General features: G+C 39.6%; 1 pseudogene; it reads left to right on the forward strand.

Annotated features, from left to right (window-relative positions):
• The first annotated feature begins 1425 nt into the window (after positions 1 to 1425).
• Positions 1426 to 27749, forward strand: LOC127079276 (auxin response factor 18-like; annotated as a pseudogene).

Consider the following 27749-nt stretch of genomic DNA (forward strand, 5'->3'; position numbering starts at 1 on the left):
ATCAAATGTTTTCTCTAGATAAGTGAAGCCATCACACCTTTTCATATGTGAAAAGTAGAAGTTTAGGATCATCCTTATTATAACTAATATTTGGATGAATTTATATTTCACAGAAAACCATTGACATCATGTAAGAAAAAAAACATAGCAGAATATATGTGAGTGTAGTGTGAAAGTAAGCAAAGGAGTAGCTGAAAGCAGAGCCCCACATTTTTTATTTCAAAAAAACTCAAGTGTTTATATAATCTACAGGCAAAGCTAAGTTGTATGAATTGAAAAGATGTCCAAGTGTTTAGTTAACTTCTTCATTCATTAAAAAGTATTATAAATGTCATTGAATGGTTTCAATTTGTATTGAGTTTTTTCCTTGTTGCTTTTAATTTGTTCTTTTTGTTGTGTGATTATTGGTCAATTTGTGTCCAATTTGCAATGTGGCTGGGTTATAACTGTTTGCTCTGAAGCTGGGAACAATGTGTTTCCTAAATTTATTTAACTCACTCAAACTATGGTTAAAGATTTATAACTTGTCTTAAAAATAACCTCCAGGATTTTCTTGTTATAACTGTTTCAAAGCACTTATTTTTAACTCACCCTATTCTTTTACTCCAACTCTTTCAAAGCTCTCACTATCTCTGAAACAATTTTACATTAACCTCTAATTCACTTGAAAGTTTCAGTTACTTAACTCCTTTTCACATCTCTCTCTTACTGATTGCAGAAGCTGGCAATAAGGGAAGGTACTATTTTCCTTTTCTTTTTCCTTTCTTTATATTCTTTCTTCTACTCTTGTTTTATTTTCTATTTCATTTTTATTGCTTCTTGATTTTAACTTTCAATTGTCATTGTGATACTGAGAGTGATTATGTTGTAGGGAGTATTATTTTACTTTTTTCCTCCCTTTTCCTTTGCAGGGTTAGCCCTTAATACGCATTATCTCATTCAAATTCTCTTGTGTTTGTTACAATCATTCAAAAAAATAGTGCAATTTGTATTTGTGTACAATCATTCTTTCTCTAATTTCTGTCTAATTCATATCACAACTTTCCTTTTTAATATATTTGTTGCCTGCAACTGAGTATACCGTTTGATTTTGTGTGCAATCATTCAAAACTAAGTTTCAATTCTCTTTTGTTTATTCTTTGATATGTTGATGAACTCTGGAAGGGGTAGAATAGGCTGCAACTTTGAGTTACTGATATGAAAGTGATTATGTTGTAGGGAGTATTGATTCAACAAAAATAGTCCATTCTCTTGTGTTTCTTACACTTTTTTTTCTTTCTCTGTGGTTTTACAAATTTCCAGTGCTAAGACTATTGATTCAACAAAAAAAGTATAATGTGTGGCATTTCTGTACAATCACTCTTTCCGTAATTTCTCTCTAATTGATATCAGAACTTTCCTTTTCATGCAGAAACCGATTTTAAAATGGCAAGATCTAGGAAAGAAAAGGAAAAAGGTTGCAATAAAGAGTCAAAAAAGAAGACTGATGGGAATAAAGATGTGGATCCTCAGCTGTGGCATGTTGTTGCTGGAGGAATGGTGCAAATTCCAGAAGTTAACTCTAGCATCTTTGTAAGACCCCAATTTTGTTCCTGAGATCCCTCATGGCATCACATCATATCATTGCATTGCCTCAAGGATCATTGGACACCTTGCTTCCTTCCCTGTGCGTGGGTCATCTTTTTTAGAGTGATTCTTGATCACCAAGCATGTTTGCATTTGTATATCATTGTTTTTCTTTCTATCACTAACCAAAAAGTACAAAAATATGTCATTAACCCTTTGTCTTGCAGATGAAGCATTAACAGGTCAAGGCAATCAAAGGCATTCATTGAGCAATAGATGGTGATCATTCTTGAGATTTGGACCCCACAATCATTCACAAGAGTTCATATGAGCTATGATGTCATTTTGAAGCAAAATCCCAGGTGGTAGAAGCTTGAATTTCATCAGAACATTCCCAGGTCATCTGAAGACCTAGAAAGTCAACTGCAAAGTCAACTGTGGATTTGGAGGTGGGAAATGATTAGAAATACTTCATTCATGTTCAAACAAGTCTCATTTGACATTTCAAGCACTCACATTGAAGAATTTGAGGTCCAGTCAAGACTTTCCAAAAATAGCAAGTGACCTATAATTTGAACTTTCCAAAAATGGAAAGATTTTGGACCAACTTCAACTCAATCTTACATCATCAAGAAAGCTTAAAATGAAATTTTGTTGAACATGAAAGTTGTAGATCTTTCTCTCCCATTTCCAAAAAGTCTAAGATCATGGATTTATGATGTGTGGTTGAGGAGATATGATCAAATCATGGCAAAGTGTGTTCAAAACTTCAAATGGGCATAACTTTTCAACCAAAGCTCCAAAATGAGTGGTTCTTTTTGCATTTTGATCCTCATAACATGTGCTTTCCAAACATCTCATTACATGGCTTGAATATCATTTGCATTGTCATGTGCTCATTCATGTAGTTTTTAGAAGGAATTTTCATGAAACCATTTTGGATGATTGTATGCATACAAAACCAATTCCAAAGGGTGCATGAACTCATTTTAAGTGGATTTGGGCCAGAAGTAAGCACTGTTCACGCATGCATGAAGTGCATGAGGTGAAAAACCATTTTTGTACATACACCTCATAAGTTGCTAATCTCATTTGCATTTGGCTTAAACTTGATTACAGAATCATTAGCATGGCATATATAAGATTAATCATAACTGCATTCTTCATTAACAGTTCATTTCAGATCTGAATTTCAAGAATCATCAAATTTTTTCTCTCAATTTTTTTTCCAATTTCTTCACACAAGAACACTTTCTCTTGATTGATTCATACTCCTGAGGTGTTTTTGAGGAGATTTGGACGTGGAATCAAAGCAAACCGTGCTATATTGAGCCAGATTCAAAGCTTGAAGGTTCCATGGATTTTGCAAATTAAGCTGGATTCGTGTATGCTGGAGCTTCAAATTCATCATCAATCATTTCATTAAGCATTATAGTGGAGATTTGAGGCTTGGCTGAGCTTGTAGCGCGCGATTCAAAGGCTCTGCACTTCAAGAGGTCAGGATTTGATCTCAATTATTCTTGAGTTCATTAGGATATTGTTGTAGATCTTGTTGTCCTGATGAATCTGAGCTTTGAATCGTGTGATTTGGTGCTGTTTTGAGTTAGTTATGGATGATTGAATATTTGACATGTTGAAATGATTTTCTTCGATCCGAGTTTGTTTTGATGTTTTTGCATGATTTGTTCATGGATCTTTGATGTACATGTGATGATGATTCGAATGTTGTGCTTGATTGTGATTTTTGGACACTTTTTGATTTTTCTGGAAAATTCAGATGAAGATCATCATGATCTTCATCTTCAACCTATGAACATCATCATTTCCAGAAATTGCTATGACTTTGCTTCAGATTTGCTACGAAATTTTGAGTTAGCTACGAAATTCTGCGCACTAGGGTTTAAGTCCAATACGGTACCGTTTTGATGTTGAGCGCGCAAATTTGAAAGTGGACATGGATCGATTCCTGGCTGGCGCTTTTATTCAAATGCCTTGTCATTTTCTTGTTTCCCTCCTATTTTCACATGCTATGTCCATTTCCATTTTTAATTTTTTCCATCAACTTCAAAAAATCATATAAAATTGAAAATTGATCCAAATTGATCCCAATTTTTTGCAAAATGTTCCTTATTCTGTCTAGTTTTTTATGAGCATGAGTTTGCAAGTTGTGCCTGGCTGGAAAAATAATTGGTGCTAGGATGATTGATCATATGTCTAATTGTGACCTTGCCTTGCTTATCTCATTGTGAAATGCTTGTCTTTAATCCAATGAATGTGAAATTTTGCAAGATGAAACTAGACACATTGCTTGACATTTTGGTTTTGGTTTGGTATTTTTTTCTATGCTCCATTGCTGTTGTGTGCTTGTGCTAACTTGGTGTGACAATTTGTGTCACACCTTTGAATGTTCAACCTGTGCCAAGTGATTGCCATGCCAAATGATGTCCAATGCTTCTGATTTTTTGTATGTGGATCATGTTAGATGTCTTGAATGTGCATGAATTTTTCCAGATTTATTTGAATCATTTCTGTTTTGATTTGAATTTTTCATTCATGTTGATCACATATGAGCTTTGAAATTGCCTTGCACTTCACTTGATCATGAAATGCTTTTGGTGATTGATTTTGGTATGAGCCTTTTTCGGATGTGTTAATATGTGGTTGAAGTTGCTTTGTGTTAAATTTCAGCCCCTGTTTTGAATTTTTTCTTCATCTTTGGCCCTAGGCTTTGACCTAGTGGTTTGTGGCTTACATTTGAGCTTTGATTTCAGGTTGAGCATCCAAGTTCCATAGTTGGTGATGCTTCATCATATGAATATTGATGTTTGCTTTTGATTACTAAATTTGTGTGTTTTGTAGGTTGATGCTAACTCATTTGAGTTTGCCTTTTGGCTTACACATTTTGTACATTGGGATTGTCTGTTACTTATTGACTATTGTCTGTTTGTCCAAGTATTGTACTGATTTGTTTAGTTGTTTCCACAGGTACTTAAGTTGCTTTAAGTTCATTTTCAACTTTGCTTTGCTTGGTTGCTTAACCACTTAGGTATAATCCCTAATCTTCATGTAGTCTGGAAGACCTACTGCTATTGGTAGGCACCTGTCTGAAGCCCTCCTTATGAGGCAATGCTTGTGGTTGTTTATCTTCTGTGCCAGCAGGAAAAGTCCTCTTATGAGGCAATTGGCAGATAAAAGAGATGTGTAATCCATCTCCTGCTACTCAGTGTGTCATTCACCTTGCTCACACCATGTGTTGATGCATGGTGAATAATAACCCAAGATCTTATAGAGTCAATCATTTGTGGAGAAGAGTTCCTACTTTATGAACTCCCACACTTTCCATTGTTTAAAGCTCTCCCTGACCAGGGATAAGAGCTATGAGGCACACCCCTCATCTCCATTTCATCTGATTCACCCTAACTCTCAATGTTAGGGTTAAGAGCTCAAAATACCCCATTCCAGTTGGCTGTAAAGCCTAACCTTGCTTGAGCCTAATTGATTGTATATAGTGTGTGCTAATTGACTTGTTTGTTTGCTTACTTGATTCATCTGTGCATCTTTGCTTATGTGTGCCTTTGTGCATTTACCTTCATTACTTGTATATCATTTCATAAACATTGTTCATCACTTTGTGACATCTTTGTTTTGTCCATTGAGGAGTTAATTGTAAGTCCAGCTATTGGCAGTTGTTTCCTATGATCTGGTGGGATTTGGAACTAAGACCATTCATTGGCATTCCTTTCCTTGGAGTCGAGTGTAAGACCATTTATTGGCAACTAGTTTCCTTTTGCTTATTGCATTTGTTACTTGTTGCTTGTGAGGAGTCAATTGTAAGTCCAGTTATTGGCAGTTGTTTCCTATGATCATTCCTTGAAGACTAGTATAAGTCCATTGATTGGCATCTGGTATCCATGTTTCTTTTTTGTTTTAGGAGATTGGTGTAAGTCCATTGATTGGCATCTGGTATCCATGTTTTGTTTTAGGAGATTGGTATAAGTCCATTGATTGGCATCTGGTATCCATGTTTTGTTTTAGGAGATTGGTATAAGTCCATTGATTGGCATCCGGTATCCATTTTGTTTTGTGAGATTGGAATAAGTCCATTGATTGGCATCCGGTATCCATTTGCTTTGTTCATCTGTTATTTGCATTGTTGCCTATTCCAAAGGAATCACTTGAATCATCTATATATGATCTCAAGAGGTGAACATCTAAGAAGTTTTACTTCCTTAACCCTCCCACCTTTTGTTTCTTTAAACCTCCATTTGCATGTTAACCCAAACTTGAAAGCTATTGTGCAAACATTTTCATTTGTTTTCAAACTAGAAACCTAGGCCTTAAGCCTCTGATTTTTCAAACTTCATTTTCATAATACTTCTTTTGAATTGAATTCTAATCATACTTTGACCATTTTTTGTGAATAAATTCTAATTGGTTATTTTCACTCACTCAATTGTTTTGTGGCTTTGTCCATTCTTGATAAGTTTTCATACATTAGCCATAGGTTTGATTTATCCTAGTTGGTTGATGTTAATCTCACCTTTTGTCCTTAGTGATTGAATTGTAAGACTTCCTTGCTTATTATAGGGTTAACCCCTCACTAGCAAGTTGAAGCTATTCTCACATGGTGGACTTGTTGTTGTATAGGTTGAGTTTTCTCCCGTGGATAACGAAAGACCTTAGGGCTTTTGTTTTAAAATCAATTCACTCATATTTTGGAAATCTTTTAGCCGAACTACGGCGTTTTGATCCTTACCTTCCATGGAAAGGTACGTAGGCAACGGGTTCATCCGTTCAAACACAAAAATAATAACTTGTATATTCTTTTCTCATCCCTTCCATCATGTTTGCACAATAAATATTTCATAAACAAATAACATTTCATACAACAAGTTGTGAAAAGGGCTCCCTAGGAGTACCTAGGACGTTTTGGGTGCCTAACACCTTCCCATTGCGTAATTAACCCCTTACCCAGATCTCTGATCTTTTCATTAGTTTTCTATGTGTAAAACTTCTTAGGCTTTTGTTCGCTTTTTAGCCATTCCTTTGGATAAATAAAAGTGCGGTGGCGACTCGATTCTTTGTATGTTTTGCTTTTGATTTAATCAATAAATCATAAAGTGACGAATACACCGCTACATAAAAGTGGCGACTCTGCTGGGGAAACTCCTTGGTGGTTTTGCCTACTTTTCACCCTTGTTGTATGATATTGTTTATTTGTTATATGACATATCTTTGTACAATTTGGGATTACTGTATTGATTGTAATGATTGAATTGCTTGATATACAATTGTTGTTTGCTTGGTGATCTCCGTGAGATGAGTTCTATACCCGAACTCGAGTGCACCTTAGGATAGGAGAATGGCATAGTCTCGTCGACTTGTGTGGAGTATTCCTTAGCAAGTTGACTTGCGAGTCCATTCACTTGGTGGAGGTCATGTTGGATTAATAATGTCACACAAGTCATTTGTGGTTAGGCATTATTCTTTCAATCATGGGCCTTAGAAGCCAAGGACCTTAGTTTACCCAGCCCATCTTGGCCTATTTTTTAGGACGTAGTGCGGAGGTCGTTCAGATGTAAGATCTGATGCGATTGTTACGCGATACTACACTCATAAGAGTCTCTCTTGAGAATATTTTTGGAATACGAGTATTCGTTCCTCCGATAATATTCGAAAGATGGGATGATGACTATGGGAACCTTTTGTAGAACATGTTCGGTAGGTTTAAACCCTAGTACACTCCCTTTGGGTGGTTCTTAACCGAGACTCCATGCTCGTGACTCTCAACAAACCCGTGATTCATGGTTGAGTCGTTCAGACATCCTTAATATCAATGGAACTTGGGTGTTGATAAGGTGAAAACCATAATCCACCAAAATGGATGATTGATATTAAGGATGATTGAGCCGGTTCATGTATCGTTAATATCAATGGAACTTGGGTGTTGATAAGGTGAAAACCATAATCCACCAAAATGGATGATTGATATTAAGGATACTATGAGCTTTCCCATGACCTTTGTCTGGTGTGTCTTGCTTGATCCTTGAGTGTGATTGTTGCATTCATACATTCATGCATTCATCTACATTCATGTCATCAGAAAAATCCGAAAATTTTCAAGGAACTTAAAGGGTTTATTTGCAAAATTTTCAGACATGGAAAGACCAAAAAGGCATACAAAGAAGTACAGCTTTCGACAGCCCGATGTGAAAGAGTTAAGGAATCTGACATCTTATGTATTAGATCCCTTGGGTTTCAAAGCTCGTTATGGGAAGCTTCTGCCTCTGTTGACTACTCAGGTTGACGAAGGGTTGATGAGTACTTTGGCACAGTTCTATGATCCTCTGTATCACTGCTTCTCCTTTCCGGACTTTCAACTGTTGCCTACGCTCGAGGAGTATGCTCATCTTGTGGGAATTCCGATTCTGGATCAGGTGCCGTTCAGTGGCTTTGAGAGTATTCCGACTTCTCGAGAGATCGCAGACTTGTTACACATAGATGAATCCCTGATTGAACGCATTTGACCACCAAAGGTGGAATTCAGGGTCTTCCTTCTGAGTTCCTCATTGCTCAAGCTACCGTTTATGGGAAGGCCATAAGTGAGGATGCCTTTGAGGCCATATTTGTGTTGCTCATCTATGGTTTGGTATTGTTCCCCAACATCGACAAATTTGTGGATGTGAACGCCATTAGGATCTTTTCTATTCTTAATCCCGTTCCTACTCTGTTGGGTGATACCTATTTCTCTTTGCATCTGAGGAATGCAAAGGGTGGAGGAGCTATTGTGTGCTGTTTGCCTCTGTTGTATAAGTGGTTTATTTCTCACTTACCGCAGACGGTCGCTTTCAAGGAGAACAAGGGATGTCTACGGTGGTCTACAAGACTTATGTCTCTCACTAATGACGATATCTCTTGGTATGATTGCGTGTATGATACAGTTCAGATCATTGATTATTGTGGTGAATTCCCTAATGTGCCTCTTCTTGGTACATGCGGTGGGATCAGCTACAACCCTATCTTAGCACGTCGTCAGCTTGGGTTCCCCCTAAAGGATAAACCTCATAACATTCTGTTAGAAGGTGTATTCTTTCAGGAGGGTAAAGATCCCCAAGGCCTGAAAGCCAGGATGGTCCGCGCTTGGCGCAAGATTCACAAGAAGGATAGAAATGAGTTGGGTCCGAAGAACTGCATAGCTTTGGAGCCGTATACTTCTTGGGTCAGACAGAGAGCATCAGAGTATCTTATGCCTTGTGATTATCCGAGACCTACACCGTTGGTTATGGCCGGGCCTTCAACCCTCCCTAACCAAGGCGTAGAGGAGTTGAGAGAAGAAGACCTTTCACGTGCTTGGATCTGTGAAAGAGAAGAGTTGCTTCAACAGATTAAGGAGAAGGACGCTTTGATCGAATTCCTCGAGCATCAGGTGATAGATGATCCGAATGATACCTGGACTTCTCTGCTTCCTCAGTCTTCCAAATTCTGGAAGAGGAAGTATGATCGACTTGCTAAGGAGAAAGCGGATATGGAAGCAGCATACGAGAGAGAGATCAAGAGGCTTTGTGTATCTCGTCTTCTAGGGATCCATAGGATGTTTATTTTCCTTTTCCCTTGTAATATGATTGACAATGTTGTACTTCTTTGTCTCGAATATATATTTGATGAGATATTTTTCCATATGCTATTAAATGTTTAATATTTCAAAATTTGCAAATAGAACCCTAAAAGTTCCTTAAAATAAAAACAAAGCATATGCACGAGCATTGCATGCATCATTTTGCATAAGCAGGTGTTGTTCTGGTCTTCTTGTCTGTGGCCTAACTCTGTGCTCTTCATTTATTTTGAAGACAAGCTGACTCATCGGTACTACACCCGAGCTAATTCTGCAAGAGTGATGGATCAACTTGAACAAGAGAACCGTGAGCTGAAAGAAGAGGTCGCCAGACTGAGCGCTCTGATGGAGCAGTTTTTAGCTGCTCAGAATCAACCGTCTCCACCGCCTGCAACTCCTCCCCAGAGGACTGTTATATATGAAGTAGTTGCTTCAACAGTGCCAGCTGCTAGTGCCCATTTCATGCCAGCCATGCCAGCCGGGTTTCCGTGGGGTATGCCTCCAGGTTTTATGCCAAATATTCCAGCTCCTACATTTGCTTCCATGTCGGCATCTAGCCCGGTCCTTGCAATGCCTCCTCCTGTCGTGCATACCACTCCCAGAGTAGACGACACCATCTATCATTCTGAGCCGTCTGAGGGCCCAGATGTTAATGAAAAGATGGATGCGATGAACGACCAATTCCTTGAACTCCGCAAGGAATTGAAGACCCTTCGAGGGAAAGATTTGTTCGGCAAGTCTGTTGCTGAATTATGCTTGGTTCCCGGTGTGAAGATACCTGTCAAATTCAAAGTCCCAGACTTTGAGAAGTATAAGGGGAACACCTGCCCGCTCAGTCACCTGGTCATGTATGCCAGGAAAATGTCTACTCAAACAGATAATGATCAGCTGCTGATTCATTATTTTCAGGATAGTTTGTCTGGTGCAGCTCTTCGTTGGTATATGAGCCTTGATGGTGCAAACATCCGTTCCTTCAACGATCTTGGCGAAGCCTTCGTCAAGCAGTACAAATATAATGTGGATATGGCTCCTGACCGTGATCAACTCAGAGTCATGTCTCAGAAGGACAAAGAGACATTTAAAGAGTACGCCCAGAGGTGACGAGAGCTGGCAGCTCAGATTACTCCTCCGCTGGAAGAGAAGGAGATGACTAAGATCTTTCTGAAAACTCTTAGTTCATTTTATTATGAGCGGATGGTCGCTAGTGCTCCCTCTGATTTCACCGAGATGGTGAACATGGGGATGCGATTGGAGGAAGGAGTCCGGGAAGGACGTTTGACTAAGGATGAAGGCTCTTCTAAACGATATGGGGCGTTTGCTAAGAAGAAAGATGGGGAGGCACATGCTGTGCAATCCCATGCTAAACCTAGAAGACCCTCTGCCAAGAAGAAGCCTGTGCGTCATGCCAGCAACCAGCATCAGGTGGCTCACATAGCACCTGTCTTCAGAGACAACAATCAGCATAATCAGCAACAACCTCAGTATCAACAGCAACATCGTCCACAGCAACAGGCTTACCAGCCTCGCAACAACAGTAATCAGGCTAATTTGAATTATGATAGGAAGAAGATCACTTCCTATTCCTATGTCATATGCTGAGCTATATCCCTCTTTGATAGAGCGGAAACTGATTACCCCGAGGGATCCTCCGGTTGTACCTGCTAACCCGCAGTGGTGGTACAAGCCCGACCAGCATTGTGTTTATCATTCGGGTGCTCCGGGTCACAATATAGAAAACTGCTATCCGTTGAAGACTAAGGTTCAAGACCTTATGAGATGCGGCATTCTGAGCTTTGAGGATTCAGGCCCCAATGTTACGAAGAACCCATTGCCCGAGCATGGGAAGTCGGTTAACATGGTCCAGGGTTGCCCTGGAAAATATATGGTCAAATATGTAAGCCATATTCGACAATCATTGGTCGAGTTGCATCGTTTGTTGTGTGATTACAGTCATATGGAGCACGACCATGACAAATGTCGTATCTGCTTCGTCAATAGATTGGGTTGCCGCCAAGTGCGCAGAGAGCTTCAAGAGCTGTTGGATGAGGGGACTATTGAGATTCTTCAAAACAGAAACGTTGATGAAGACGAACCAGAAGTAAATTTGATTTCTCCTGTGTTCAAGATTCCTGAGCCTGTTGTCATCCGTTATGATGGTAGCAAGACGAAGGTCTCTTCTTCTTTGGTGATCAAACCTGCGGGCCCTGTGCCTTATGCTTCAGATAGAGCAATTCCCTTCCGATATAATCCAGTTGCTGTTGAAGATGGGAAAGAAGTGTCGTTGCCTTCAACCTCTGTGGTAAATATTGCTGATGTGAGCGGGTTGACCCGTAGCGGTCGTGTGTTTTCTGCACCCCCGAAGACTCATGTTGTTTCTGATTCTGTTGTGCGTCCAGTTGGGACTGCGGTGAATGTTCCGAACCCGGCACTTGCTGTTGCCAAACCCTCCTCTGTACAAAAGACTCCTGCTTTTTCTGTTGGCCCTAGTGGCATTGTGAATGAAGACTGTGATGAGATGATGAGGCTCATCAAGAAGAGTGAGTACAACGTTGTAGACCAGCTTCTACAAACGCCGTCCAAGATTTCCGTGCTATCGTTGCTTCTGAATTCAGAACCCCATAGGGAGGCTCTGCAGAAAGTGTTGGATCTGGCTTATGTTGATCATGATGTCACAATTGAACAGTTTGACAGTATTGTTGCAAACATCACTGCTTGCAACACTTTGAGTTTCTGTGACGCGGATCTCCCTGAGGAGGGAAGAGACCACAACATGGCTTTACATATTTCCATGAATTGCAAGAACGACGCCATGTCCAACGTGCTGGTGGACACTGGGTCATCTCTAAATGTATTGCCGAAGACTACTCTTTCGAGATTGTCATATCAAGGGCCTCCCATGAGGCAGAGTGGTGTTGTTGTGAAAGCTTTCGATGGGTCGCGTAAGACCGCGATTGGGGAAGTTGATCTCCCAATCAAAATTGGACCAAGTGATTTCCAAGTTACCTTTCAGGTTATGGATATCCACTCATCTTATAGCTGTCTCCTTGGTAGACCATGGATTCACGAGGCTGGCGCCCTGACGTCCACCCTACACCAGAAGCTGAAATTCGTCAAGAACAAGAAACTGGTTGTGGTAGGGGGAGAAAAGGCTCTCCTGGTTAGCCACTTGTCTTCTTTCTCATATATTGATGCCGAGGATGAAGTTGGAACGCATTTCCAAGCTTTATCTATTGCTGAGCCAATTGAGAAGAAGTCTCCTTCATTTGCTTCCTATCGTGATGCAAAACTGGCCATTAAATGTGGTGCAGTTGCTGGTTTAGGGAAGATGATTGAGCTTGAAGACAACAAGTCCCGGGCTGGCATTGGCTATTCTTCTGGGGTCTTTAACGAGCAAGGGCTGTTCAAGAGTGGAGGTTTCATCCATTCTGATCAAGCTGAGGAAACTGCTGCTATTCTGGAAGAGGATGCAGAGGATTTGAGCAACTTTGTCATCCCTGGCGGGTCTGCCATAATTGGGTCGCTGTGGATGTTCCTACGGTCTTTCATAAGTCAGCGTAATATGTTCACTTTGTTTCAAAACCCTTCTCCCATGCCAAAAGGAGAAGTGATGACATTGTTGGCACCATATATACAATGATATTTCATTCAATTAATGCATTGTTAAACATTTGTTTTTCCATTTGTTTTCACTTTTTGCTTTTGCATGAAATCGGTGATCACAAAAAACCCTAAAAACAAGAATAAAAACAATCTTTTTCATCTGCATAATGATTTGTTTGTTTAAATTCTAAAGTTTTTTATTATCCAAAATCATTATGCAGGTTGATTCTAAAACCCATTGAACATAATGATCCAACGCCATCTCCCAATTTTGAATTCCCTGTATTTGAGGCAGAGGAAGATGATGTTGAAGGGATTCCTGACGAGATTACCCGTCTCCTTGAGCACGAGAAGAAGATCATTCAGCCATATCTCGAAGATCTGGAAACAATCAACTTGGGGTCTGAAGATTGTGTTCGTATGGTGAAGATTGGGGCACTTCTTGAAGAGTCTGTCAAGAAGGGGTTGATCAGTTTGCTACGAGAATATTCCGATATCTTTGCTTGGTCGTATGAAGACATGCTAGGTCTAGATACAGATATTGTGCAACATTTCCTGCCTTTAAAGCCTGAGTGCGTGCCTGTGAAGCAGAAGCTCAGAAGAACTCATCCAGATATGGCAGTGAAGATCAAAGAGGAAGTTCAGAAGCAAATTGATGTAGGGTTTCTGGTGACTTCTACATATCCTCTATGGGTGGCCAATATTGTGCCAGTGCTTAAGAAAGACGGAAAAGTCCGTATGTGTGTTGATTACAGAGATTTGAATAAAGCTAGTCCAAAAGATGATTTCCCTCTACCACACATTGACATGTTGGTAGACAATACAGCTAAATTCAAAGTCTTTTCCTTTATGGACGGATTTTCCGGGTATAATCAAATCAAGATGGCACCCGAGGATATGGAGAAGACAACATTCATCACACCTTGGGGAATATTCTGTTATCGAGTGATGCCCTTCGGTTTGAAGAACGTCGGAGCCACGTATCAACGAGCTATGACTACCTTGTTTCATGATATGATGCACAAGGAGATAGAAGTCTATGTTGATGATATGATCGCTAAGTCCCGAACGGAAGTTGAACATGTTGAGCATTTGTTGAAGCTTTTTCAGCGTTTGAGGAAGTTTAGGCTTCGTCTCAATCCGAACAAATGTACATTTGGAGTCTGTTCTGGCAAGTTGTTGGGTTTTGTTGTCAGCGAGAGAGGTATTGAGGTTGATCCTGCAAAGGTCAAAGCAATACAAGAGATGCCTGCACCCAAAACTGAAAAGCAAATCCGAGGTTTTCTTGGCCGCTTGAACTACATTTCCAGATTTATATCCCATATGACTGCCACATGTGCGCCAATATTCAAGCTCCTCCGGAAAGATCAATCTCATGATTGGACCAAGGATTGCCAGAAAGCTTTCGACAGTATCAAAGAGTATCTGTCTGAACCTCCGATCTTGTCTCCGCCTGTAGAAGGAAGACCTCTGATCATGTATCTGACTGTTCTTGAAGATTCGATAGGTTGTGTCCTCGGTCAGCAAGACGAATTGGGAAAGAAAAAATTTGCTATTTACTACCTGAGTAAGAAGTTCACTGATTGTGAGTCTCGATACTCTATGCTTGAGAAGACGTGTTGTGCTTTGGCTTGGGCAGCTAAGCGTTTGCGCCAGTACATGATAAATCATACAACTTGGTTGATATCCAGAATGGATCCAATCAAGTATATTTTCGAGAAGCCTGCTTTAACCGGGAGGATTTCCCGTTGGCAGATGTTGTTATCTGAGTATGATATCGAGTATCGAGCTCAGAAAGCTATCAAAGGTAGTATCTTGGCTGATCATTTAGCACATCAGCCGATTGAAGATCATCAGTCTATTCAGTACGACTTCCCAGACGAGGAGATTCTGTATTTGAAAATGAAAGATTGTGATGAGCCTACACTTGATGAAGGTCCGGAACCTGGTTCCAGATGGATGATGGTGTTTGATGGCGCTGTAAATCGGTATGGAAATGGAATTGTGGCAGTAATCATTACTCCTCATGACACACATATTCCGTTTACAGCAAGGCTAACTTTCAAATGCACGAATAATATGGCTGAGTATGAGGCCTGCATTATGGGATTGGAAGAGTGCATTGATCTGAGGATCAAGCATCTTGATGTGTATGGTGATTCGGCCCTAGTTGTCAATCAGATCAAGGGAGAATGGGAGACGAATCAGCCTGGTCTCATTCCATACAGAGATTATGCGAGGAGGATTTCAACGTTCTTTACTGAAGTTGACTTTCATCATATTCCTCGAGAGGATAATCGGATGGCAGATGCGCTTGCTACGCTTGCTTCGATGATTGTGGTGAACTATTGGAATGAAGTTCCCAATATTACCGTGATGCGCTTGGATAGACCAACTCACGTATTTGCAGTTGAAGAAGTGAATGATGACAAGCCTTGGTATTTCGATATCAAGAATTTCCTCCAGAACCAGGTCTACCCGCCTGGGGCATCTGTGAAAGACAGGAAAACTTTAAGAAGGTTGTCAGGCAGTTTCTACCTCAGTGGTGAAGTGCTGTATAAGAGAAATTTTGACATGGTTTTGCTCAGATGCGTGGATAGATACGAAGCAAACCTGTTGATGACTGAGGTCCATGAGGGTTCATTTGGTACTCATTCCAATGGACATGCCATGGCAAGAAAGATGTTGAGAGCAGGCTACTATTGGCTGACAATGGAGTCTGACTGTTGCAAATATGTGAAGAAATGCCACAAGTGTCAGATTTATGCGGATAAGATTCATATTCCTCCGACACTTCTGAATGTGATTTCATCACCATGGCCTTTCTCTATGTGGGGAATTGACATGATTGACATGATTGAACCGAAAGCGTCCAACGGACACAGGTTTATTCTCGTAGCAATTGATTACTTCACCAAATGGGTTGAAGCCGCTTCGTATGCGAATGTGACTAGGCAGGTGGTTGTGAAGTTTATCAAAAATCAGTTGATATGCCGTTATGGTGTGCCAGATAAGATCATTACTGATAATGGATCTAATCTGAATAATAAGATGATGGAAGAGTTGTGCGCTGAATTCAAGATTGCACACCATAATTCCTCTCCTTACAGACCAAAGATGAATGGGGCTGTTGAAGCTGCTAATAAGAATATCAAGAATATTATCCAGAAGATGGTTGTTACGTACAAAGATTGGCATGAGATGCTGCCATTTGCTTTGCATGGTTATCGTACATCTGTCCGCACTTCAACAGGGGCAACCCCTTTTTCTCTTGTTTACGGCATGGAGGTTGTTCTCCCAGTAGAGGTGGAGATCCCATCAATGAGAGTCTTGATGGAAGCCAAGTTGACTGATGCTGAATGAATTCAGAGTCGTTATGACCAACTGAATTTGATTGAAGAGAAGCGATTGACTGCCATGTGTCATGGTCAGTTGTATCAGCAGAGAATGAAGAAAGCATTCGATAAGAAGGTCAAGCCTCGTGTGTTCGGAGAAGGCGACCTTGTGCTCAAGAAAGTTTTGTCTTTCGCGCCCGATTCCAGGGGCAAGTGGACTCCAAACTATGAAGGTCCATATGTTGTTAAGAGAGCCTTTTCAGGCGGTGCTTTGATGCTTACAACAATGGATGGGGAGGATTTCACTCGTCCTGTGAATTCAGATGCAGTCAAGAAATACTTTGCCTAAAAAAAAAGAGAAGTATATAAAAGAAAAACAGAATAGCTCGCTAAGTTGAAAACCCGAAAGGGCGGCTTAGGCAAAAATGAGCGTCTCGGTGGAAAACCCGAAAGGGCGATCCAGGCAAAAGTTAGAGACATAAAAAAAAAGTATATTTGCATCCCGCTAGATTGAGTACCTCACCCTGGGGCAATCTAGGCAAAAATTAGGGATTTGGCAAGTAACTGCATCCTGACAAGACTTTCTGTTCCTCAGCTGTCTTTTTGTCAGAGATTTTTGATTCGTCGTCAACTGAAGCTTCGAATACATCGAAATTCAAATTGGTAGAGAAAGGATCATTATGTTCAATGTAGCCCTCTTCCAATATATATCACTGATTTCAAATTTGTACAGATCTATGGAGTCTTGCCATTTGCAGGCTACCATTCCATCAAATCAATTTGAGCTCTTATCCAATTATTCGTACTCTTATTTGTTTCAATTCAACAAATGTTTTGCATGTTTTAATTGATAAAATGTCATTGTTTTAAACAAATAATTTTTTTTCAAATCTTGTTTTAAACAAAGCGAACATTCACAATGATAAAAGGATACTTAAGAATTTCTCAGTGCTCTCCCAAGGGTGGCATGATTTCTAACAGGGTAAGACATTTGTTCACATTCCTAGCATGGTTGTATCCTTTTCTCCAGATTATTGGTAGGGTTGTTCCCTAAGCAGAGTGTTTGTTGAGAACTTCACAGTCCTCTCCAACAATATTCTCTCCCCAGCATGGGTGCTTTCCTTTTGGAAGATTCGGTAGTTGGTGGATTGACATCCCGGTACTTCGTCTGTTTCCTTAGTATAGTCGCCAGCGGAGTTGTTGGCATGATATACTTTATCTATGCTATCTTTCCCCATCAGAGTGCTTGTTGAGGTTTTCACCTTTTATCCCTTCAACAGAGCAGTGATTATTTCCTCCTCAGCAGTTGGTGGTTTTTCTTGGAAGGTTCAATATTTGGTGGTTGATCACCAGTTCTCCTTCTCTTCCTCAGATAATTCCCCAGTAGATTTGTGGTACAGTGGATTGTGTCTGCGATGTTTCCCTGCAGAAGTTTTGTGATTTCCCTGCAGTATCCCCAACAGAGTTGGTATCCTCAACAGATTTGTCTTTGTGGCAGTTTCTACTTGTTGTGAACTTCTGTTCCCTAGTTGGGTTGGTTGGTGATCTATCATTCATAGATTTGGTTGATTTCCTGATGCTTTTGATCCCCAGTAGAGTGGCTTGTAGCAGAATCTACTTATGTGATCTATTTACCCTCAGTGGGTTTATCCCCAATGGAGTGGTTGACGGTATCCCCAGTAGAGTTGTTTGTGCGGCTAGATTCTACTTGTGTGTTCTGTTCTCTTCAGCAGTTCTTGCTTGTGCAGTGAACTCTTGTTTCCCCGTTGATACTGAGGATCCCCTGCAGAAATCTCAGGATTTCTCCATTTCCCCAACAGATTTGCTTTTGTGGTAGTTTCTGCCTGTTATGAACTTCTGTTCCCCGGTTGGGTTGATTGATGATCCATCACTCAGAGATTTTGTGATTTCTTTGATATCTCTGGTCTTTTGGATTTCCAGCAGATCTTTGCTTTTTAGCATGTAGATCTCCAGCAGACTGGCTTTCCAGTTGGATCTCTTGGATTTTCCTCTGGAAGTGTAGTACCGGGCGTTTGATTCCTGGACTTGTTTGTGTTAGATATGTCTGTTTTGTCAGCATTCATCAAACATAAATTACGCATATTCATGCATACTTTCAACATTCAGATATTCATGTTGCATTTTTTGCCATATATCTTTTGTTTGTTGTCTCCTGCTAACGGTGATGTAGATCTCTCCAGTAGATCGTCCCAAGCAGATGTCGGGTGTCTAATCTCTCAATATAGAGTCAGCCCCATAAGCAGAAAGTGTCTGTCTTTCCTTCTGCAATTCCCCCTTGAGATATATCCTCGTGGATGACGGTTTTTTCCGTTTCCTCCCAACACATATATTGGGATGGATCTTCCTATTGAGTTATATCCTCATTAGGACGAGTCTTGATTCAGTTTGCCTTTTTGGTTTGAGCCTGAATTGGCATTTTTCAACTGTCTCTTGTGCTTCCCTGTGGAATAAGTGAATGAATTGCCCAATAACCGGCAATAATTCTTTTTATCCCCAGCGGAGTTTGAGCCTCTACCCAGTAACCGGTAGTTGTAAGTCCTATATCCCCTTTTCCCTCTTGGCAGAATTTGTGGTTATATACCTTTTATTCCTCAGGAGAGTTGTTGGTTTTCTACCCAGTACCCGGTAGTTGTAAATCCTGTATACCTTTTTTCCCTTTTGTGGAATCTGTGTTTGTGAACACCTTTTATTCCTCAGCAAGAGTCGATTGGTTTTCTACCCAGTATTCGGTAGTCGTAAATCCTATTTTTCTTGCTCCTCAGCAATTGGTGGTTTGTTATAAACCCTATTTTGTTTCCCCGTGCGGAGTTGTGATTCTTTCATTCCCCACGCAGAGAGTTGTTGGTTTTCTACCATGTATTCGGTAGTTACAAACCCTACTTTTATCCCCTAGCAGAGGTAACCTTTGTGGTTCATTCTGATTGATGGTGGATTTTGTGGTCTTCTACCCAGTATTCGGTAGTTGTAAATCCTATGTTGTTGTTGTCTCCCTAGCGGAGTCTGTGCTTTCTTGTGGATAATTGCCGTATGCTAGCAATTTTATCCTCAGCCAGAGTTTTGGTCTTCTACCCCGTATTCGGTAGTTGTAAATCCTAATTTCTCCCTTTTGCAGAGTTAACCTTGTTGTTCATCCTAACCGATGATGGTTACTCTTTGTGGCTATCCTCATCCAGTATTCGATGTTGATATTCCCTCTTTCTTCTGGGTAATTGCCGTATGCTAGCAGTTGTATCCCCAGCAGATCTCTTTCCTTGTGGATAATTGTCGGATGCTAGCAATTTTATCCTCAGCGGGTCCTTTCACCGTTTGCCAGTGATTTGTTCCCCGGATCATTGATGTTTATCAATGTATCCCTGGTGAGTTCTCTTTCATTTACCCGTTTGATTGGTAATGATTGTTGCTCCCTTTGATCGGTCATCTTTATATACCTAGTTTTGGTATCCCGATGCCTTTCTTTTCGGTTGATTTATCCTTTATTAACCCAGTGACCGGTTGTGGATAATCTTCCATACGAGTATGTTATCCACGTTCTGACGGTAATGGATAATATATCTCATGCACTCTTCAGTCGAAGCCTGTTGTGTTTCCCCAGTCGAGTAAGATTCGTATTCCTTTGTGGAATCGAATATTTGATATGTCTCTTGGATAATTGTCGGATGCTTGCAACTTATCCCCTGTGAGTTATCTTTCGTTTACACTGTTGGTGTTGGTATCGGTTGTCTCTCTTTTCGGTCGGTCACCTATTATATACCCAGTAACCGGTATCCCTGGTGTTCCTTCCATGCGAGTATACTATCTACGTTCTGACGGTAATAGATAATATATCTCATGCGAGTATACTATCCACGTTCTGACGGTAATGGATATTATATCTCATGCACTCTTTGGGTTTTTTTTCCCAGCTGAGTAAGATTTGTTTTCCCGTTGAGGAGTCGAATGTCCATCCTGTAAGTCGATTTGCTTTTTCAAGCCCTCCTTTCGGATGATGAGTGTTTTGGCATGTATACCAATTCACGTTTTGGTCGGTCACCTATTATATACCCAGTAACAGGTATCCTTGGTGTTCCTTCCTTTCTGCTCCCTATTATGACCTTGGTCCCCTGTGGAGTCAGATTTTCCTGAGTTGATGTACCTTTTTCAGGTCTTTCTCAGATGTTCGGTTGATTGATATCTCTCACCCTTATACCGGTCTTAGATATTCATTCTTCCTGAGCTTGTTGTTCTTTCACCCAGTAACCGGTGTTTAGATCACATGTCTCTTTGAGTTTGTTACCCAGTAGCCGGTAACACCTCATCTTGCAGTTTTTTTCTCCAGGAGAGTCTCTTTGTTAGACATTCCCCAGAGGAGTTTCCGTTGTGATTTTGCCCTTTTGCTGTATTGGCGTTTTCCCCAATATATGCAGTTTTCCCCGGCAGGGAGGTCCTGTGTGAATCTTTCCCCAGTTCGAGTCTGGATTTTCATCCGAAGTATCCTTCGTGGATAGTTTGAGTCAGCTTGAGTCTTTCCAATGGATGTGTCTTCCTTTGGAATCTTCTTTTCCCCAGTTTGAGTCCTTTACTCACCAGTGAAGTCTCTAGTCCAGTTGTGTCTTGTTCACGCCGCGTCAGTTTCCCCTAATTCAGAGTCGTGTCCTACTCACGCTTTCGTTTTCTTATCCCCATGAGAGTCTCTGTTCCTGGTGAGTTTATTACTCCGATGGATCGTCTTTTCTTCTTTGTGGACCAGTATTCCCTACAGAGTTTGTTTCTTTTACATGCATACATTTGCACCATGAGGCCTCTTAGGGACCAAAATTTGTCTCATTATTGTTATTTAAGCCCATTCTACCGCGTCGAGATGAAGATTTTAACCTTCACTTCCCCGGCTAGAATGACCTTAAATAGGGGCATCTGTAAGACCCCAATTTTGTTCCTAAGATCCCTCATGGCATCACATCATATCATTGCATTGCCTCAAGGATCATTGGACACCTTGCTTTCTTCCCTGTGGGTGGGTCATCTTTTTGAGAGTGATTCTTGATCACCAAGCATGTTTGCATTTGTATATCATTGTTTTTCTTTCTATCACTAACCAAAAAGTACAAAAATATGCCATTAACCCTTTGTCTTGCAGATGAAGCATTAACAGGTCAAGGCAATCAAAGGCATTCATTGAGCAATAGATGGTGGTCATTCTTGAGATTTGGACCCCACAATCATTCACAAGAGTTCATATGAGCTATGATGTCATTTTGAAGCAAAATCCCAGGTGGTAGAAGCTTGAATTTCATCAGAACATTCCCAGGTCATCTGAAGACCTAGAAAGTCAACTGCAAAGTCAACTGTGGATTTGGAGGTGGGAAATGATTAGAAATACTTCATTCATGTTCAAACAAGTCTCATTTGACATTTCAAGCACTCACATTGAAGAATTTGAGGTCCAGTCAAGACTTTCCAAAAATAGCAAGTGACCTATAATTTGAACTTTCCAAAAATGGAAAGATTTTGGACCAACTTCAACTCAATCTTACATCATCAAGAAAGCTTAAAATGAAATTTTGTTGAACATGAAAGTTGTAGATCTTTCTCTCCCATTTCCAAAACGTCCAAGATCATGGATTTATGAAGTGTGGTTGAGGAGATATGATCAAATCATGGAAACGTGTGTTCAAAACTTCAAATGGGCATAACTTTTCAACCAAAGCTCCAAAATGAGTGGTTCTTTTTGCATTTTGATCCTCATAACATGTGCTTTCCAAACATCTCATTACATGGCTTGAATATCATTTGCATTGTCATGTGCTCATTCATGTAGTTTTTAGAAGGAATTTTCATGAAACCATTTTGGATGATTGTATGCATACAAAACCAATTCCAAAGGGTGCATGAACTCATTTTAAGTGGATTTGGGCCAGAAGTAAGCACTGTTCACGCATGCATGAAGTGCATGAGGTGAAAAACCATTTTTGTACATACACCTCATAAGTTGCTAATCTCATTTGCATTTGGCTTAAACTTGATTACAGAATCATTAGCATGGCATATATAAGATTAATCATAACTGCATTCTTCATTAACAGTTCATTTCAGATCTGAATTTCAAGAATCATCAAATTTTTTCTCTCAATTTTTTTTCCAATTTCTTCACACAAGAACACTTTCTCTTGATTGATTCATACTCCTGAGGTGTTTTTGAGGAGATTTGGACGTGGAATCAAAGCAAACCGTGCTATATTGAGCCAGATTCAAAGCTTGAAGGTTCCATGGATTTTGCAAATTAAGCTGGATTCGTGTATGCTGGAGCTTCAAATTCATCATCAATCATTTCATTAAGCATTATAGTGGAGATTTGAGGCTTGGCTGAGCTTGTAGCGCGCGATTCAAAGGCTCTGCACTTCAAGAGGTCAGGATTTGATCTCAATTATTCTTGAGTTCATTAGGATATTGTTGTAGATCTTGTTGTCCTGATGAATCTGAGCTTTGAATCGTGTGATTTGGTGCTGTTTTGAGTTAGTTATGGATGATTGAATATTTGACATGTTGAAATGATTTTCTTCGATCCGAGTTTGTTTTGATGTTTTTGCATGATTTGTTCATGGATCTTTGATGTACATGTGATGATGATTCGAATGTTGTGCTTGATTGTGATTTTTGGACACTTTTTGATTTTTCTGGAAAATTCAGATGAAGATCATCATGATCTTCATCTTCAACCTATGAACATCATCATTTCCAGAAATTGCTATGACTTTGCTTCAGATTTGCTACGAAATTTTGAGTTAGCTACGAAATTCTGCGCACTAGGGTTTAAGTCCAATACGGTACCGTTTTGATGTTGAGCGCGCAAATTTGAAAGTGGACATGGATCGATTCCTGGCTGGCGCTTTTATTCAAATGCCTTGTCATTTTCTTGTTTCCCTCCTATTTTCACATGCTATGTCCATTTCCATTTTTAATTTTTTCCATCAACTTCAAAAAATCATATAAAATTGAAAATTGATCCAAATTGATCCCAATTTTTTGCAAAATGTTCCTTATTCTGTCTAGTTTTTTATGAGCATGAGTTTGCAAGTTGTGCCTGGCTGGAAAAATAATTGGTGCTAGGATGATTGATCATATGTCTAATTGTGACCTTGCCTTGCTTATCTCATTGTGAAATGCTTGTCTTTAATCCAATGAATGTGAAATTTTGCAAGATGAAACTAGACACATTGCTTGACATTTTGGTTTTGGTTTGGTATTTTTTTCTATGCTCCATTGCTGTTTTGTGCTTGTGCTAACTTGGTGTGACAATTTGTGTCACACCTTTGAATGTTCAACCTGTGCCAAGTGATTGCCATGCCAAATGATGTCCAATGCTTCTGATTTTTTGTATGTGGATCATGTTAGATGTCTTGAATGTGCATGAATTTTTCCAGATTTATTTGAATCATTTCTGTTTTGATTTGAATTTTTCATTCATGTTGATCACATATGAGCTTTGAAATTGCCTTGAACTTCACTTGATCATGAAATGCTTTTGGTGATTGATTTTGATATGAGCCTTTTTCGGATGTGTTAATATGTGGTTGAAGTTGCTTTGTGTTAAATTTCAGCCCCTGTTTTGAATTTTTTCTTCATCTTTGGCCCTAGGCTTTGACCTAGTGGTTTGTGGCTTACATTTGAGCTTTGATTTCAGGTTGAGCATCCAAGTTCCATAGTTGGTGATGCTTCATCATATGAATATTGATGTTTGCTTTTGATTACTAAATTTGTGTGTTTTGTAGGTTGATGCTAACTCATTTGAGTTTGCCTTTTGGCTTACACATTTTGTACATTGGGATTGTCTGTTACTTATTGACTATTGTCTGTTTGTCCAAGTATTGTACTGATTTGTTTAGTTGTTTCCACAGGTACTTAAGTTGCTTTAAGTTCATTTTCAACTTTGCTTTGCTTGGTTGCTTAACCACTTAGGTATAATCCCTAATCTTCATGTAGTCTGGAAGACCTACTGCTATTGGTAGGCACCTGTCTGAAGCCCTCCTTAAGAGGCAATGCTTGTGGTTGTTTATCTTCTGTGCCAGCAGGAAAAGTCCTCTTATGAGGCAATTGGCAGATAAAAGAGATGTGTAATCCATCTCCTGCTACTCAGTGTGTCATTCACCTTGCTCACACCATGTGTTGATGCATGGTGAATAATAACCCAAGATCTTATAGAGTCAATCATTTGTGGAGAAGAGTTCCTACTTTATGAACTCCCACACTTTCCATTGTTTAAAGCTCTCCCTGACCAGGGATAAGAGCTATGAGGCACACCCCTCATCTCCATTTCATCTGCTTCACCCTAACTCTCAATGTTAGGGTTAAGAGCTCAAAATACCCCATTCCAGTTGGCTGTAAAGCCTAACCTTGCTTGAGCCTAATTGATTGTATATAGTGTGTGCTAATTGACTTGTTTGTTTGCTTACTTGATTCATCTGTGCATCTTTGCTTATGTGTGCCTTTGTGCATTTACCTTCATTACTTGTATATCATTTCATAAACATTGTTCATCACTTTGTGACATCTTTGTTTTGTCCATTGAGGAGTCAATTGTAAGTCCAGCTATTGGCAGTTGTTTCCTATGATCTGGTGGGATTTGGAACTAAGACCATTCATTGGCATTCCTTTCCTTGGAGTCGAGTGTAAGACCATTTATTGGCAACTAGTTTCCTTTTGCTTATTGCATTTGTTACTTGTTGCTTGTGAGGAGTCAATTGTAAGTCCAGTTATTGGTAGTTGTTTCCTATGATCATTCCTTGAAGACTAGTATAAGTCCATTGATTGGCATCTGGTATCCATGTTTCTTTTTTGTTTTAGGAGATTGGTGTAAGTCCATTGATTGGCATCTGGTATCCATGTTTTGTTTTAGGAGATTGGTATAAGTCCGTTGATTGGCATCTGGTATCCATGTTTTATTTTAGGAGATTGGTATAAGTCCATTGATTGGCATCCGGTATCCATTTTGTTTTGTGAGATTGGAATAAGTCCATTGATTGGCATCCGGTATCCATTTGCTTTGTTCATCTGTTATTTGCATTGTTGCCTATTCCAAAGGAATCACTTGAATCATCTATATATGATCTCAAGAGGTGAACATCTAAGAAGTTTTACTTTCTTAACCCTCCCACCTTTTGTTTCTTTAAACCTCCATTTGCATGTTAACCCAAACTTGAAAGCTATTGTGCAAACATTTTCATTTGTTTTCAAACTAGAAACCTAGGCCTTAAGCCTCTGATTTTTCAAACTTCATTTTCATAATACTTCTTTTGAATTGAATTCTAATCATACTTTGACCATTTTTTGTGAATAAATTCTAATTGGTTAATTTCACTCACTCAATTGTTTTGTGGCTTTGTCCATTCTTGATAAGTTTTCATACATTAGCCATAGGTTTGATTTATCCTAGTTGGTTGATGTTAATCTCACCTTTTGTCCTTAGTGATTGAATTGTAAGACTTCCTTGCTTATTATAGGGTTAACCTCTCACTAGCAAGTTGAAGTTATTCTCACATGGTGGACTTGTTGTTGTATAGGTTGAGTTTTCTCCCGTGGATAACGAAAGACCTTAGGGCTTTTGTTTTAAAATCAATTCACTCATATTTTGGAAATCTTTTAGCCGAACTACGACATTTTGATCCTTACCTTCCATGGAAAGGTACGTAGGCAACGGGTTCATCCGTTCAAACACAAAAATAAGAACTTGTATATTCTTTTATCATCCCTTCCATCATGTTTGCACAATAAATATTTCATAAACAAATAACATTTCATACAACAAGTTGTGAAAAGGGCTCCCTAGGAGTACCTAGGACGTTTTGGGTGCCTAACACCTTCCCATTGCGTAATTAACCCCTTACCCAGATCTTTGATCTTTTCATTAGTTTTCTATGTGTAAAACTTCTTAGGCTTTTGTTCGCTTTTTAGCCATTCCTTTGGATAAATAAAAGTGCGGTGGCGACTCGATTCTTTGTATGCTTTGCTTTTGATTTAATCAATAAATCATAAAGTGACGAATACACCGCTACAATCTTCTACTTCCCTCAAGGTCATGCTGAGCATGCTTATCAACCTGTCCATTTTCCTGCTGACTTCAAAATTCCATACCAAATTTTATATAGAGTTGCAGCTATCCATTATAGGGCTGATCCTCACACAGATGAAGTCTATGCAAAACTCAGGCTTGTTCCTCTCCATGTTAGGGAAGTTAGTTTTGATGATGACGTTGTTGGTGGCATCGATAACATGTCTGAAACTAAGTATCAGTGTTATACGAAAATGTTGACACAATCTGATGCAAACAATGGTGGTGGATTCTCTTGTCCTAGGAAATGTGCAGAAACATTTTTTCCTCCATTAGACTATTCAGGTCAGCTTCCTTCTCAGGACATTTTTCCCATGGATGTGCATGGAGAAACATGGAGATTCAGACATGCTTATAGGGGCATGCCGAAGCGGCATCTGCTAACAACTGGGTGGAGTGATTTTGTGACCGATAAGCTACTTGTTTCGGGGGATTCACTTGTGTTTGTGAGAGATGAACACAGTGATCTTCATGTTGGAGTAAGAAGGTCTAAAAAACGAAACGACTGTATATTTAACTTTTCATCAAAGAGGAAACTTTGACCATCCTACGGTAGACTTACTTCCTCTTTTGGAGAGTTGAGAATAAGTGATAAGGTGATGGGAATTGGGAAAGTGAAGGCTGAAGATGTTATTGAAGCAGTAAAACTTTGTGTCAATATGAAACCGTTTGATGTCATTTACTATCCTCGGGTTAGTACTCTCGAGTTTTTTGTGAAACCCTCTTTAATTAGAAAAGAACTTCACATTAGGTGGTGTTGTGGAATGAGGTTCAAGATGGCCATTGAAACCGAAGACTCGTCAAAGACACATTGGTTAATGGGAACAATTCCTTTTGTTCAGGCTGCTGATCTAGCATGGCCTGACTCTCTTTGGAGACTTCTGCAGGTATAGATATGTTTATTATTACATTCTCCTTTTGAATTCAGTTAAAAGAAAATATAATTAATTGCATTTTTAAATTTTCTTTGACTAATCTTTTGATATAATAATACTTTTAGGTAACATGGGATGAACCTGTACTTACAAATATGAAAATGCTGAATCTGTGGCAAGTCGAAATAGTATCAAACATGCCTTCCAGAAAGAAACTGAAATTGTCTCAACATCCAACTTTCCCTATTGATGGCCAATTATCAATGCCAAGTCTTTCAAACAACAATCAACCTCCAAATGTTCCAATTTTGTATTTACTCGAAACTAGTCCTGCAGGCATGCAGGGAGCCAGACATGATCATTTTAGTCACTCCAAATCATTTCCATCTAATAATGATGCTACGACATCCAACACCGTCCCTAATAACCCGTCATTGCAAGAGGCAAACACGTGTGAGGATGTTTTATGCTCGACATCAATTTCTACACAACCATCAGAGAAACTGGATCATGCGAAGTCGAAACAGATTGTGCTGTTTGGACAAACAATACAAATTGACTCGGAAAATGAAAATGTTGAGAAGAAAATCACAAGTTCTTGTTCTGATCCTCTACAAGACCTGCCAAAACGTTCCTCTGGTGAGAGAGCTGAAGTGTAA

The sequence above is a fragment of the Lathyrus oleraceus genome, chromosome 5 (genome assembly GCF_024323335.1).
Source record: "Lathyrus oleraceus cultivar Zhongwan6 chromosome 5, CAAS_Psat_ZW6_1.0, whole genome shotgun sequence".
NCBI classification, from domain to species: Eukaryota; Viridiplantae; Streptophyta; class Magnoliopsida; order Fabales; family Fabaceae; genus Lathyrus; species Lathyrus oleraceus.